The sequence below is a fragment of the Argiope bruennichi genome, chromosome 3 (assembly GCF_947563725.1).
Source record: "Argiope bruennichi chromosome 3, qqArgBrue1.1, whole genome shotgun sequence".
Classification (NCBI taxonomy): Eukaryota; Metazoa; Arthropoda; class Arachnida; order Araneae; family Araneidae; genus Argiope; species Argiope bruennichi.
Genome location: NC_079153.1, coordinates 112,244,633 through 112,256,520, shown reverse-complemented (window position 1 = coordinate 112,256,520; position 11,888 = coordinate 112,244,633).

The following is an 11,888-nucleotide window of genomic DNA, read 5'->3' as shown; positions in this document are numbered from 1 at the left end:
GGTTAATTATTAAATAATAAAGAATCTTATTAAAAAAAATTTAATTGCTGTCATGTACTCATGTTTCGCTTCCATGTATATCTGAACCAGATTTGATGGCTCTAGGTTCAATTGTCTACTTATACAGAGCTTACATACAGAACATACATTTTCCTTTATTGTTATGATTATTAGAAATTTTGCTTTGGCTAATTTATATGACTCGATGCAATGACAACTATTCTCAATACAAATTTTATTTTTATAATAGTTATTTTGATGATCTTGATGTTTCATGTAGGCTTTTTAATGTTTTTGAGGTTAAATATCTTGCGTTTTTAAATCCACAGTTGATTGCTGCATTCTTTCATCTGATGTCACCATTGTTCTGTGAAATGTTAATATTGTGTTGTGTATTTAATTCGTGCAACAATAATTCTTTTCTTAATTCTTTTTCATTTTCATAAGTCAATATTATTTTTATCCGTTCTATGAAATCTCAAACAGGAAAATAAATAAATATTCATTAGTCCAACCGACAGCCTTGAATGTTGAAAAATAGCATGCAATAGTTCTGAATAATTTCCGGAAATAAAGAATAATTATAGAAATGAAAGGCTGGGATCGCAAGAATTTTACATAAAAAAATATCGAAAAAAGGCAAAAAAATAATGTAATTTGTCTTTCAAATGTAATTTGATTTGTTTTGACTGAAAACCTGTTAAGCGCAAAAGTAAAAAAGAATATTCTCATTTCTAAAAAGTTTTGAAAACAACCTCCTTTGTCACCAGCTGCAAGCAATAAAAACCCCTTTTCCCATTCAGTCCATCTGTTAAATAGTCCTCCAAGGTCAAAAGCAAGGAAGGGGCCCTTTTCGGGGAGAACTCTTTGTGCCTAACCTGCGGAACGGAAGCGATCCGTGAGAGCAGACGATTTCTGTTCTTTTGGAAGCCGAACGCATTTCTGTCAGGTGTCCTCCCGCCTCGTGAATCGAGGTCAATAACTCTCGAATGTTCAGTCATTTCCGACCACTCTAGCGCGGATCGGTAGATTTCCAGGTGAACTTCTTTTTCTTCGCATTGATCGAGAATTCATTCTAAAACCTCAGATTGTAGAACAGTTTGTTTTGATTAGAAATGGATTTTCAATTTAACAATTCGTGGATTTAATATTTGATTCTTATTTTTGTTTAAAAAAACGAGATAAATCGTTTTGCCATCGACTTGTTCAAATGTTTTCATAATATGGCACGTTTTACGTTTCGTAGTACAAAAAACAAAATCAAGAACTGGTTTTTTTGTTTTTTTAACCTGATACTTGGGTTGAAAAATGGAATGCAAATATATATAGTATTGATGTAAAGATCATATTCTAAAATAGAATAAAAGGCAATCTAACCGCTGATGGATTTGGTCCAAAATTTGATACAATTCTAGATTTTAATATACAGATTTATCATGAATTTTATTCCTTCGGTCCCTTTTGTCTTAGAATTACTTCTTGCAGACAGATAAACCATTATAATATTTAAATTATATTAAGATTTAAAGTCTTTTAAAAACTGGAGATTTTTCGAAATTTCAAAGTCGATGATGGCTAAAATTTCTTTTTTTATTTACTAAATATAAGGAAATAACCAGTTATCCTTCTATTGACCTTCTGTTTGAACTGTATGAGTAGTGGCTCTTTTATTTACAAAAGGCAATGCATGCTTAACATATCATGTTTAACTGAAGCGAACCGAGGATGCATTTTGTAACTTTTTTTCTTTGAACGATTAGATTCGAGATTTGATATAAATTTACAATTTTTGTTTAAAGACCGCAAACCAGATTTCATTCATCTAGTTCACAGATTTGCACCCTGCGGTATTCATAAAGCCCTTGAGTACCGCAAGTTACTGGTAGACGAAAGTATTGCTAATAGGCAGCAAGCGTTAAACGGCAAAACGTAATATATTAGGCGGGAAACGTAAAATATTAAGTTCTAAAAAATGGCAAAGGGTGTGTTTTTTTTTCAGGGAGATTTAAAAGACGGAGATATATTAAATCCTTGCATATTTTCAACGTTTAATATTCTTTGTCTTACCACATTCTATGTATAAGGCTTTGTTTATTTCAATTTTAAGTTGCTGTTGTCAACTTATTGAAGAATTTTATTTTCCCATGTTCACATAAAAAGTTAACATTAAACAAGTTTTAAATTTTCTGAGTAGCAGTAATGAAAGAATGCCAAGAACTTGGTACTAAAGCAATGAAATATTCAATACTTTTTTACAAACACAGAAAACAGGAAAAAATATTTATCTTTAATACGCGCATATTCCTCTTGTGCGCATATTAAAGAACAAAAATTGCCGCAACCTTGATGCAAATACAAACAAGAGATTATATCTGTCTTCATTAATTTTATGTAACTCAAATCCTTGAAACAAGCTCAAAGATCGTACTGATACTGACTTCCATTTGAATTGTATAACATTGAGTGATAATTAGCCTTAATCATACAATTATTTCAATGCTTTTCCTCTTGTTTGATATGAAACTAATGCTTTTATAAACCAGTGAATGTAGTCTTCCCTAAATTTTCACGAGTACTCCCTGATAAAGGTATTTTCAATACTCCCTCTCCGCCCCAGCATAAAATTGTGTATTTTGGACAAATCGTGAACACCTCGAATGCTCAGACTTTTATCTTCATGATCCCGCATAAAAGCATTTTGTGTTTTGTAGTATAAGAAAGGAAACTAATTACGCATTTTGGATCCTCTCCCGATTAAATGAAACCAAAATTTGACACTTGATTCAAATTTTAACAATTCTATCGCAAACCAAATTTCATTTATCTAGGTCATTGCATTTTTGAGTTACATGCATGCGAAAATAAGACCAATCGATGGCAAGAGCTTTGGAGGATTTGATTCAAATTTTGATGCGAAAATCATGAATTAAATTTCATTTTTCTAAGCCGTTCTTTTTTTCTTTTTTTTTTTGGTCATTGTGTTAATATGCATGCCAAAATACAGACCAATAAATGGTCAACCGCTTGACAGATTTAATTAAAAATTTGATCCATTAAGAGTTTTATAGTTCGTACTTGTACTTGGACAAACAGACAGAAATGCTTCTTATAAATGGGTTATACACAAAATGAGACGGAAAGCTACAAATTTGGTGTAATGACCACATACCAAATTTCATCAATCTAGTTCGAAGCATTTTTTCAGTTATCGTACTCATATTTAGACAGATATAATTAAAAAGATGTGTTTTTCAGATTGATGCTATTTATCTTTACTCCACTGTTAATGTTGGGGTGAAAAATCAAAACAGGGCCTATTTTTACTTTCACAACGCTTCTATTCCTAATTCCATGAGCAGTGGCTTGAGGACAAGACGACAGATTTTTCCTTAAATCAAGACTGAAAAAGTGTCTTTGATTAAATTGGCCTTGAGTCCTCGATTAAAGCTTAAACTCTATAACTAAGCAGCTGCAAACCCACATTTTCTCATTTTATATTTTAGGACTGTATAGCAATCTTTCAGTAATTAGGTAGTTACCAAACAGTGAATTACTGAATTTACGTTAGTGTTGGATAAGTGGAGATTCAGTAAAAAAAATAATAAAAGAAAAACGTGTCTTTTGCGCAAAATGATGCAGAAAATTATACTTATGTTACAAATATTACAATATCTAAGTAGCCATCCATTGTTCGTATCTTATCGAGGTCACCGACATCAAAATACAATGGCTTGCTTTTCATTCCAACTCTCTTTGATGAAAACGCCACATTACTGACATGGATGAAATGGTGAAGTGATGAATTACAGAAATACAATAGTATTATTAAAAAGAATGCAAAAAAAACACTATTTCTGATACCCTATTAACCTGATCTTATCATTCATGAATTTAATTTTTATATAATATTAAAGTCCAATTTTGAAACAAAACGAAAGATATTTAAGGACGGACCTCATAGTTTTGGATCATGGTCAGATGACAAGGATGACATCTCATCAGACAATTTCTATCCAAATTTCCTAGCCATGAAAGCAGGACCTTAATGTAATATTTAATGTGCGCTGCGCTGACGTACACTGTGAATATTTGAGGAAATTTAAGCTTGAGCTGCTGCGAAACGGGAAGTTGATATCACTAAACCATGGTGAAACCTGAACATGGCTGGCGAAATTATGTATGGGGGAATTTTGTTTGAAAGAGGGAGAAAAAAAATCCATATTTCCTTGATGAAACAGTGGAAATATGTGTATCTTTAAAAAAAAGAAGAAAAAAAAAACATGCAACATGCTTTAAGGTTTTTAAAAAGTAGATAATTTATATTCAAGGTCGATTTTTTTTTTTTTTTTTTTTTTTATGCTACCCACAAAGAAGATTTTTTTTTAATGCTAACCACAAAGAATTTTTTCAAAATATAGAATTTGTAAGGGTTTTGTTTTGAAATTAAATCTGTCACAATTTAGAAACTGAAAAAATAAAATCAGCATCTTCTTAGTCTAAACTACTATTTAGATTTATGAAACGAACTGGTTGCTTCATACACATGAGCGACGATATATTAAATTGGCGATCTTTTTTCCACGTTATATTTTCTATAACTGAGAGTAAATTCGAAATATAATTTAAAGACAAAGGAGAAGAGCCGAGCATTACTATGCTACAATATTTGAGTTATTGGTTTGAATTTTTTAAAAATTATTATGTTAAAATTATCTGTTATTTATTTTTTTTAAATTATCAGTAATAATAAATAAATCAGTAATAATAAATAAATAAATAGATAATTTATTTGTTAATTATTATGTTAAAAATTATCTGTTTATTTATTTTGCTTGTTTCAAGAAACAACAGGTTGGTACAACAGAAGTAATAAAACGACAGAAAAATTTGGAAGATTCTGATATAAAAAATACCCCTTTTGTTCTTCAGTGTTTTTTTTTTTTTTCTTTTCTTTTCATTTCTATTTAAACCCTGAAAATACATATTTTGACTCATTTTGTTAACTAATAAAGTTTTTTCCCTTATTGTGTATATATTTTCAACATAATTACAAATAATATTTTATCTTTGTTTTGTTAGATTAACAAAACTACAACACAAGCTTTATTTTTCAGTGAAACTCGTAATTTTGAGACAACAAACGAAATCGCCCCATCTCCCAGTTTTCAGCTACACAAGGAAAGAACGTTTAATCATGTACATGTACGTTTAAACATGTGTAGTTAACATATACTAGATCAAAATGTAAGACGGTTGTTTGGAGGAACCAAGTTTGGAACCCTCGATCTCGACCTCACCTCAATCATCGCAACTCTTCGATAACAATAACATTGTTACGGAAAACTCCTCCCGGTAAAGCCTACACAAAGTAGCACTTACAGAAATCAACTTCATACAAGTAAACAATCATTAATAAACGCAACAGCACAAAGATCTCAAAGAGAACTCGTTGTACATAACAACCCAAAGAGATGCTCCACGATTATTTCTTTCGACTCTAGCATTATAGACTCCTCTGCATCCCTTCTCTTTTATAGTTCTCATGACAGGGTATATAAAGTTCTAAAACTCATGACAGGGTATATAAAATTCTAAAATTAACAAGAGATGAAATTTTATGAGAGAACAAGAATGGAAATTTACTCATTTGAAGACTTGAAATAAACAAACGGAAATAAGTAAGATTTTCAGTACTTAAGTCGCTTGGATTTACAATCGAATTCTGTTCTGACTGGCATGCCGATAGTCAAATTAATCATAAGTCAGATGTTTATTTTTATTTTCTCGTATGCGAAGTTATTCAAAGAGAACGTATTGTTAAACAATTCGATTTTGGGATATTGATAAATCCCCACGTTTTAAATCTCTCTGAATTCAAACCATACATTTATGGAATTATATTTGTCTATCTGCTAACAAGATAACATAAAAACGCTTTGAGCTAGCCAGAAGAAATTTTGTTAAGTGGATTTTTTACATCAAATTTGTGGGCCTATCAAATTTTGAACAAAATCTATATATAGGAAATTTATTTGACAGACTGAGTGCATGTTAGTATTATAATTACAAGACGCACAGAACTAGATAAATAAAACTTGGTATGCAATATTAGCAACGAAAGTGCTGATATATATTACATTCGGAACAAAACCCATATATAGAGAGTTTTTTGTCTCCTGAGGCGTAGCTATATAAAATGGCGCTCAGAGAGAAAAATCGAAATAGCGCCTCTTACCAGTTTTATAAACTATAATTCTCATTTTCCCTTCTCTGTTAAAAGAACATTATACCACGGTGGAAGTTGATAATTATATATAAAATGTATTTGAACTAATATGGCCAAGCTGATAGTCTATACATCTTAATTATTAAAGCAGATTAATTAAATATTTATAATTATAAACATGTATCAATTATAAAGACAATTATTCACAAAAGTAGTGTTAAAACGGGCAAAAACACTGGAATTTTTATTTTAAAACATAATGACTAACAAATTGAATTGTACATTATATGTCATTATTTTAGACATCCCCCCCCCCTCCCCCTTGAAGAACGTCAGCGCCTGGGACCCACAATTCAAACCCTAGCAAGATCAATGGAGTTTATATAGAGTTTTTCACATTTCTAATATAACAAAATTTTTCAAAAATATAACTTAATATTTAAATAAATGTTTTGTGGTTTTAAACTATTAATAATCAAATATTTCTTGAGCCAAGATATCAAAATTTTATTAAAAACATTCGAAATTATTTTTAAAAAAACATTTTTATGACATATTGTTATAATGTCTTTTAAATGGAAAAGCCATCTGTATTAAATGTTTTATTTTATGTAGTTTATTTGCATCCAATAATAAAAGAGTCTGTCTGTCATATATACTGTAGAGAATGGAAATATACACCTCAAAGAAATTCTTTGACACTTGAATTAGTTTTAATAAAACAGAAATGAAGCGAAATTTCGATAGTTTTAATGATAATTTCTAAAAATATTATCTCGCACAAAGATAGTTATCAACTGCATTATCTTAAAATTCCAAACATTTTGGAATAAATTAAAATTTAACACTCTCATCTTTTCAATGATATATTAAACTGTTCAATTTTCCCTAATTTTAACGATTTTTTGAAAATATTTTGGATATGATTTGCAGCAATCATTTCCTTTGTTGAAATTTAAGTCGGTCCTATTTCCTCGCTTGACTAAACCTTTAAATCGTTTGTTTTTCTCCTGTCTAAAAAAAGATTATTGTATTTCAGATAACATCTTAAAGCAAGAATTTTATTTTTCTTTTAGGCAATGAAAAGATAGTAAATGATTATATATCGTCCGAATATTAAATGCTCTCTCTCTCTCTCTCTCTCTCTCTGATTTTAAACATAAGGTGACTTTTGTTTCAGATTAAATTTTTCGTATCATGCTTATTTGTCCCACGGGGGGCAACTTGTAATTGAGAATGAGAACCTCCATGCATGGTGGCTGGTTTTCACCATCTCTGTGGGTATATGAAAAGGTGGGGGTCTGATTCCTCCCATTGATGACGGGATGTACTACTTCCTTTGGGAAACGTTGTACCGTGGCCGGTGATAGCTCTTGGGACTTAACCACAGTTCCCGCCAGTTTTGCTGTTGCGGCGGTGCGATCATTCAAGTTTTTCCCTGTGCCTTCGAGCAGGTCGGAGTAGTCAGTCTATGATAATATCATGTTTATTAAGTGCACATAAATTATTTAAATTTTCATACTTCCTAAAGTTAAAGTAATTGTTGATTATTCATGAGAATTTTTGTCACTGAATAATTAATCAAACAGTTTCCCAATTGTTACAATTTTTTTACCCCAGAGCAGATATAAATTTCATAAAAATTCAGAGTATTTGCATTTATTAAAGTTTAGTGCTAAAATCTTAGTTATATTTTTCTAATGCTGTACATTAACTCGTTTTCTTCGTTTAATTTTAAAGTAATATTTTTAATATAAGTTAAATAAGTTTTTAATATAATATTTTTAAATAAGTTTAATATAAGGTTTTAATATAATGTAATATAATATATAAATTCAGTTAATTTCTTATAAAAGTAAGGATTTTGATCATTATTTTGTTCTTATTTATAATATTTTCAATGATATATCTTCTTTACAAACAGCACATCAAAAACTCTGTCGAAGGATTTGTTTTCAAACTTAACGCTTATACTAAAGGGTAAAAAATAAATAAATAAAATAAAAATTAAGATTTTTTTTCTAGACTATTCTGATAAGAATTTACAACGAAATAAATGCATTCCGGCCTCAAAAAAGTAGCAAAAAATATTTAATCACTTTAAATTAAATTATTAAGTGCATTATTCTGTCCATTTGAATTATTAATGAAATTTATTCCTGTTCTTCTCATTCGGGTTTGTTTATTGCGCTTAATAATCTATTAGATATTTTAAAATGCTAATTGGCTTTTTTATTGATTGATAGAATGATTGATGTATGGAAGTATGACCTTCCGAGTTTATTTATATTAAGTCAGATTTAATGTTGAATTCTTATTATGGAGTTATTTTTTATTATTAATCAAAAAAGTACTTTGAAATGTCCATGTCAACTTATGTACATCTGTCAGAAACGATGTTTGCATGAAGAACTGAAAAGTGTTTTAAAGCTGGAAAATTCAAGATAACTTTAATGAATAAAAATATTAAAATGAGAGAATGAATTTTCATTTTGGTTTTTTTAATAAGTTTTATTCTAGTTCTGTGGAATAAGAAGTTAAAAAATAATTTATTAAATTCAACAAATTTATTCAACAATTTTGTCCCCTACTTGCTCTACCTACCCCACCTTCATTACGTCACTGTTTGTCTCTTCAAGTGCAAGTGAGCACAATAATTGCAAAACGCATAGAGCTAGATAGATGAAATTTAGTGCAATGTCTTGGCATTTAAAATGTAAATCTACATTAAATTTTAAACAAAATCCATACTCAGAGAATTTATTTGTTTGTCCGAGTGCAAGTGAGCACGCTACTTACAAAACGCATGGAGTTAGATAGATAATATTTGGTACACAGAACTAGCATCTACAGTGCAGATCCTTATAAAATTCTGTTCTAAATTCATCAAGAGATTGACGGTTTGTTGTTGTATACATTCGCCTACTTGTAAACATGATAACCCTAAATGTGACTATCTAGATAAATGAAATCTGGTATCGGATCTTGTTGCTAAAATTGTAATTCAATTTCAAATTTTAGTTTTTAAAAAAAGCGTAGAAAATGCAAATATTTTTTTATTTCACTGTAGTACGAAGTACGAAATGTTAATGCACGGGAAACTTGAAAACAGAAATCTGGGAAAATTCAAGGTCCACAGTTTTATGTTGAGAAGAGGAGAGTAAAACTTTTATTAAAGAGTATGCGCGAAAGTTTCGGGGAGACTTCGGATTTAGGGCTATTTTCATTTCGCACGGATTATAAGAATTGTACATGAAGCACAAAAATTCAATCTAAGTGCATATAATTAATTGTACATAACGTAACAAATTCATATTAGATATTCCACAAGCTATAACAAAAATACTTGAAAATAGTTCCATTTTAAAATGGGATATTTATTTTTTGTGATCATAATGCAGATGGGCGTAAAACATATCTATACTTATAATAAAGCTCAATGTGTGTGTGTGTGTGTGTTGGCGCTCTACAGGCCAGGTCATTTGACATACAGCTATCAAATTTGGTACATGTATACCTTAGAGGTCGGAAATGTGCACCTGGGGTCCCTTTTTTTGAAATTTTAATTAGAATTTTAATTATCAATTAAAAACTAACTTTTCCGCCAAAAAAATCTTCCATTTTCCCCACCGCCAAATGAGTAAGGCTTCAATTTTTTTTCTCCCAACAGTCATGAGGCTAGGGTTAACATTTTTCGACGGATTATTTCAAACGATTCTGTTTATTTTCTTAATGTTTTATGCATTTAAAATTAAACATTATTAATTAATCCATGTTTCAGATTCATTCTGAAGTACTTTTGAATTAAAATAACACAGAATAAAGGAAATTAAAAATGTATAATCTGCATAGCACTACCTCAACTGGCGTAGAAAAATTCACGCATTTGCGTTGCCGGAGCTGGCGAAGAAAATTCACGCATGCGCATTCTGATTGTTGCCATGGCAACCGTTATCAACGGATGATTTAAATTATTTTTGGGTTAGTTGCATGCTTTTGTAAGTAAATTGTATTTATGTTAGTTATATATTTTTTGTATATGCTTATAGTTTTAAGTACATCGTTTTTTAAGTAGTTTTTTAAACGTGTTTTCGACCGATTATTTTAAACGATTCGTTTTATTTTCTTAAAGTTTGATGCAGTTAAAATGAAACATTGTTAATGAATCGATCTGTTCATGATGAATCTGAGAAAATTTTGTAGACAAATTCTTGAGATATTACATAACTTAAGAAAGATATTCTTTAGTGCCCATAAGGTTTAAACGCTCAGTGACTCTATTATCAGTAATCATATTATTAAAAAAAATGCTTTGTTTCAGTAAAAAATATTATTATATTAATTGCAGTTTAGTCATTTCCATTTTAATTTTAAGCATAAATTCTACCGGAACTAACAGAAAATGAGAGAGATACATATTATGTTATGGCTGAAGGACTTTATATTTTTATGAGTGAATTACATGACTATCAAAATTTGAAGCTTTAAAATATTTGATGAAGAAGCTATTAAAGTAGGAATTACATAAAATATTTAATGATTAAAATTTTAACGAGCATTAAGATTGGCGAACCGGCTGGTCGCCAAAGGCGGCTAGTAAATAATAAACCGAAGGGAAGGAATATGAACAAAAATTAAAGATAAATGAACTGCGTGGCCTTCAAAAAGGATAATCGTAGCTTAGTTTTCGACCGAATAACCTTTTCGGGACGGATGTAAACAGGGCGCAGTTACTTTTGAACGAGGGAGGGGGAAAGGCAAGTTTCTGTTTCGCTCTATTTCGTAAATTCAATTGATTTCACTGGATCTTTCTCACTTCTTTACTGATGTCTTGTGGATTTCGAAGACTATTTACTATACGGAATCATTAAAAGAGTTTTTTTACTGAATTTTCGATTATCCCTTAAATAAATACTTTTAATATATTTTTTAATTAATACTTAAGATTGTAATAGAAAAAAGTTAAATAATGAATATATATATATATATATATATATATATATATATATATATATATATATATATATATATATATATATATATATATATATATATATATATATATATATATATATATATATATATATATATGCTATGCAGTTTTCTTATATTCTACTAACTTATAATCGAATGATTTCAGAAATACAACAACCATAAACAAAATTGATTTATTAAATTAAGAATCCGCATTGAAACCACATCGCTTCACTGTGAATCCCGCAACAGGAATAAGTTCCTGAAACACATCACTGAGCAAGCTAGTGCGCAAATATAGAAGATGACGCACATTATTACGTCACTATCTTAATCTGATGTCACGCGAATTAATTCGGAATGCATTACGTCTGTTGCATCACACAATTAAATGACCTGCGTAAAGACGTTTATCACATGACTGTGACATTTCATAATTTTGTCTGCCCTAAATACTTTTCAGTGAGCATGATTTTTCACTTTTTTGAATATTTTTGCATAAATCCTACTATGTATTCCATTCAGATAAAATGCAAATATTGTAATAGTCTATTACGCAACCGAACAGTCTTTTTATTTCCAAGTTCGTTCGTTTCTGATCGCCATTTCCTGCTGGCAAAAACTGCCATACGCTCATAATAACACACACTGAGATTTGGTTTGCAGAGGAATGCAAATGCTTATGTCC